General features: G+C 38.4%; 1 pseudogene; it reads right to left on the reverse strand.

The window, feature by feature from the left end:
* Positions 1 to 1,345: 1,345 nt before the first annotated feature.
* Positions 1,346 to 2,770, reverse strand: LOC101567429 (annotated as a pseudogene).
* Positions 2,771 to 5,511: the final 2,741 nt, after the last annotated feature.

The raw sequence follows: 5,511 nt of genomic DNA on the forward strand, positions 1-5,511 counted from the left end.
GTGTGTGTATAGCAGGCTTAGTCCACCATGGGGGCGGATCGGATATGACACAGCATGTGGTGCTGGTGATTGAACCAGAGTCCCTGTGCTTGCTTAAACTTGCCTAAGCAGATGCTTTAGACTCCTGAGCTATCTTGCCAGCCCTTCGCTGCCACATAATTTTTATGTGTCTTCTCTTCCTTTCCCTTTCCCTTTTTCCTAGTGGCTTTGTCTAACTGCACTCCGAAACTTCAGTAAAATTCTGAATTCAGAGTAGGCTTTAAGGGGAAAAAATACCTCCCCATAATCTCTTGCTCATTTAGGTATTTTTGGATTGACAATGCCAATTCAAATAATAAATTGTACTTTCATAAAAGAGTCTGAGAGTGAAAACTACTTTGAGGGGTAAGTAAGCACTAAATAGTCTGTTTCTCTTTAAAACAAATTATTGATTCATACATACATTGTATCTGAGTATCAGTTACATTTCCACTGCAAACTTACATTGACAAGAATCAAAGTTCACAGAAAATGAGATCAGAATTTTCAATATTATTATTTAAGTATGTAAAATGAGCTTTCTTTCTCACTCAGTATAATAAACAAAAACATTAAAATTTGATTTATTAACACCTATCAGACAGTGAAGCTGCTAGACAGTGACAGAACCATGAACCAGAGATTGAAGATATTGTCTGCACCAGTTGTGTCATTAGGAAGAGTCTTACCCCAGAAATATCTAGTTTGCTACCTTTATAGTGGTGGCCATCATTTCCATTCAAATGTGTTGCATACATTATACATCAAACATCATGTTTCTGCTAATTTTTTTTGCTTTTGTTTTTACTCCTCTAAATAAAATAAAATTTAGAATTAAATTCATGAAAACAGAATTTTCTATTCATGAAAATAGAAAAAAATCAAAAACATTGGAAATACTGAGGGCTAACCTGCTGTTCTTATTTAATAAATTTGATGTATTAGTTTTAAGATTATTTAGTGAACTCACTGTCTTTGTTTCAGTATAACTTTTACTGAAGGGAGTGAGTGAAAGCACTATTGTATAAAACAAATAAATACATAAATAATAAATAAATAAATTAGTGGGCTGGCAGTGTCACATGCTATGGCTATGGCTGTCTAAATATTTGCTTCTATTCTCCTTCTGTTTTGTATTCTTTAGCCCCCTAAATAGAAAAGAGGTTGTCATGAGGGAAACAAAATAGAGAATTTATCTATCTATCTATCTATCTATCTATCTATCTATCTATCTATCTACTTATTTTCTTCTGCCTCATTCATTTACTTGAAAACTCACCAGAGCTGACCCAACCCAAACTCCTGGCCTCTAGGAACTCAGGCAGAGTCAGCCAGTATCATTTCCCAAAGGCAGGGTAGATCCCAGAGCCCAGATCGCCCAGACCAGAGCTATTACGGGATCTAGAAGGGCAAAAGGACCACAGTCCTCACTTAAGACACAGGCAGGTAGGGTACCATGTTCATACGTACCCTTGGGAGACTTGATGAAGTTGACACCAGGCTCAATCTTGGTCCAGTCAATGTTTTCCTTGTCTGGCGCGTGTCCTACCTGTGAGCTGGAACAGTTTGATGGAGGTGATGTCATGATTGTCCAACAGGTCGCCGGGGCCAGCTGAGGTTCCAAAGTAGTAGCCAATGGGCAGGAGCACGCCTTCATGATTTCGATGCAGTTCCTCCACTCATTCTTGTCCTCTAAGTCAGTCATCACCGTCAGGCAGCTCCAAGAGTAGCGCACAGCTAGGAAGGTATCGTGATGTGGGTTGCAGAAGTCAGCTGTGCACCCCGCCAGCTCAGTCCAGCGTCCATCATTGCTGTGGCCGTAGGACAGAGAGCCATTGTTCAACATCACCGAGATGTACGGAAACACGCTGTCAGTGGTCTCATCATTGGGATATGTGTCCAGGAAGATAGCTAAGCCATGGAAATTATCTTTGCTTCCAAACACAGGCGCTGGAACAAGGCGGTCCAGGGTATACCACAAGGCGATGCCATCTCCGTGAAGATTCTGCTTTCCTGTGCCATGAACTTTGAAGCGCACGTGCATCTCCTAGTCCTTGAGGAAACAAGGCTGGTGGTTCCAAATAGAGCCCTCTTTGCTGCGCTTGTCAGGGGTCAGAAGTACATACTGGCTCATGAGCACAGTGTTGCCTTGGAAGTCCGAGAGGGGCATGGAGCTGGAATCAACTCCTTGGTAGAGTTTAATGAGAGAATGCTCCTGTTTGAGATGCTCACTGTCACCATCAGTTGTATCCACAGCCATTGGTCCCAGCAAGAGCAGAATATGTACAAATGTAGTGTGGTCAGGGCCGGGGCCGGGAAGCCCAGTCCTGCTTAGGCATTGCAGGCCCCTGCCCCAGCACCAAAACCAACCCTATTTATCTATCTATCTATCTATCTATCTATCTATCTATCTATCTATCTACCTACCTATCCATCCATCCATCTATTTTTTGTAGTTTAGGAAAGGATCTACAGGGTGTTCAGGGTCTCACTACTAGATCCAACTCATAGTGATACCCCTGTTTACAGCCTCCCAAGAGCTGGGATTACAGGCGTGTGCCACCGCGCCCAGTCTCAATTGCAGTCTCATCGCCTTCCGGGGGCGGGGCTGGCATGGGAGGCCAGGGGATTTAACCCCAGGCCCATGCACAAAATAGTGAATTTATATTTGAACAAACCAACTCTCCTTAACTGTATGTAGAGAGTGGGAGATGTCTTGCTTGCGCATCAGCAGGGACATGGGCAAAGGCATCTCAACCTCCTGAGAAACATCGCAGAGTTGCACAGCAAGAAAATATGGTTTGAGGATCATTAGAAAGATGAAACCTCAGTCAACCTATCCAAGTCCCTATGATTGAAAGGACCAAATTGTATAAGAGAAATTATTCTTTTTAAAACTTTATTCTTTTTGAAACTGCTTAGCACTGCCACTGCTTCACGTCTCTAGAATTTTTTTCTTGACCCCTATAACCGTGGGAGCTTAGGAGAACATGTGGGATATCTGATTGTAAGAAGATCCATGACTATAAATCTAGTCTTGAGACTTACGGTCATTGAGCTACCCTTGTAGCTGAAGATCTTGCCCTGCTAGCTGATCAGAAGAACTTCAAGGTTGCTCTGTACTCCCTGCTTAGGCATCATACAAAAAGCCCTAGACCATCAGAGATTGGGGCAGGATATTTTGGGAGTGACCCCAATCAGTGCACTGTTGATGTAAAGTAAATCTGCCTCGAAATCTTGGGTGTCATTTTGCTGTTTCTGAATGTCACAGCATTATCACAAGTACGTTTTCTCATTGCTCACGTAGGTCAGAATTTGGCACATATTTTAATGCTAATTTACGTTTCCTAGAGTTATGCCTTAAAAAGAAAACACTCTGAAAAAGACCTTCATGTCACATATTTCTAAAGCACACACATACAAAAGAAATTAAAAGGAAAATGGCATTTGATAGTATTTCTCCATGTGCAAAAGAATGTTCTTCTGGAGACCCAAGAGAAATAATTGTTTAAGCTCAGTACTATGGAGGTTGACATTGAGGTTCAGCATCTTTATCCCATAATGATGCTGACACTCAGGAGACAGAGTGAGGAACAAGACTCTTGTTCAGTAAGTAACTTTAAAGGCATTGCACGGACACACTTCCCAAAATGGATATGTTGCTCATTATTTTCCAAAATGTACTACAATATGTACCCCTAAATATGAAAATCCTTGAAAAGCATATGTGTTTCCCAAGGAAAGAACGTGAAAGAAAGAGGAATGACTTACTTTAAAGAACTGCTTTATTGTACTGAAAAAGAAATTAAATACATATTGCATTTTATAATAATAAAAATATCTATATATAGATATATGTTTATAATTTTTTTCATGGATTGATTTGGTGTAGGGTCTCATTAAGCAGTTCAGATTCTTCATGATCTTCCTTTTTCAGCCTTCCCAGTGCTGGAACTATAGGCACGCACCACCATACCTGGTTCTGGAGCTGGCATAGCAAGCAGTATTAGGGATCAAACTCCAGTCCTTGCACTTGTCAGGCAAGTGTTTAGACCACTGAGCTATCTCCAGAGAATGTACTGTAAAACAATGCAGCTGATTTTATGATAGTTTGGCAATTGTGTGCAATTAAATAATGAAGCCAGTAAAATATTAAATGTTATATTGAAAAACAAATTATATATTTACAAAGCAATTCATGAAGAGCTCCGATCTATGCTATAAGCTGCAATTGACAAGGTAAAAATAGAATTTTTTCTCTCCAAGAATTTGCAATTTCATTGAAATTTGACATACTGTACCCTTTCACATAACCATAGATTGCTTCAATTAATTTTTAAGTGACTTATTTCCCACACATTGTATAATGACCACATGACCCAAGTGTAAACAACTTCTAAAACACAATTTTGAGCCCATATATTTTAATTATTTCATGAAGTTTATAATGATACAATTATAGTGGGTGGCATAAAAGATCAAAATAATCTTAACCCATACAATTGAATAGATTAAAATAAATTTCAATGAATATTTTATAGCTTTTCAAATCTTCTTTTGAAAAGTCATAATATAGTGTCTTAGAATTGAAGAATGCACAAATAATTCTAACAACTAAGCAGAAGTAGTAGTTTAATTAAATAAATCAGTACTTCTTACTTTTCTTAATGAGTACATCCAATGAGATCATGTTTTCCTTGTGAGAGCTGAGGGATAAAGTAATGATCATACCAAAAGGTATTAATACAGTAACAATCTTTCACTACCTATAATAAGAATTCAATTGCATATTGAGGAAAATATTCTTATTTCTAAGAAAGCTTCCTAGCAAAATAAAAGTGTCCAAGAGCAGGCAAATTATACTCAGATCCTTCTTCCAACACTAAAGTGTACTAATTGTATGTTCTATGCTGGTTAAGTTGCACATACTGTAAAAAATTTCTATCATAAAAGGCCAGGTTAAAATATGTTTTCTGAGGCCACTAGCATGGCTGTAAATCTCAGAACCTGAGAGGCAGAGACAGGACAGTCACAATTTTTAGAGTTACCTGTCTTCCTAGAAAGTCTATGACAAGCCTGGATGACGTGGTGAGACCCTGTCTCAAATATTTATATTTCCTGAATGATTCTGCATCTTGTCACTTAGCACCGCTAAAGCGTCTCTAAAATATGTCAGTATATTGGACTCTCCTAGAGAAATTAAATTACTGGTGCCTAGATGCCAAGCTTGACATACCTGTCCTGAAAAGCTCTTTTATTCTTTTTCTGAATTAACTTTTATGTTGATTTTAAAATTTGTAACCTTGGTATTAATTTAATAAAAGGGGAACAGAATTAATAAATAAATGTGCATTATGAGACTCTGCTAGTAGGGAGTGCTATTGAAGCTCTTTGAGAACTATTTTCTCCCCTGTAAAATGTATAATTACATATAATGTCTACTTCACAGTAATTTTAAAAATTATACTAATTTATTAAAAATCCTACTATGTA

The sequence above is a fragment of the Octodon degus genome, unplaced genomic scaffold, assembly GCF_000260255.1.
Source record: "Octodon degus isolate 3935 unplaced genomic scaffold, OctDeg1.0 scaffold00018, whole genome shotgun sequence".
NCBI classification, from domain to species: Eukaryota; Metazoa; Chordata; class Mammalia; order Rodentia; family Octodontidae; genus Octodon; species Octodon degus.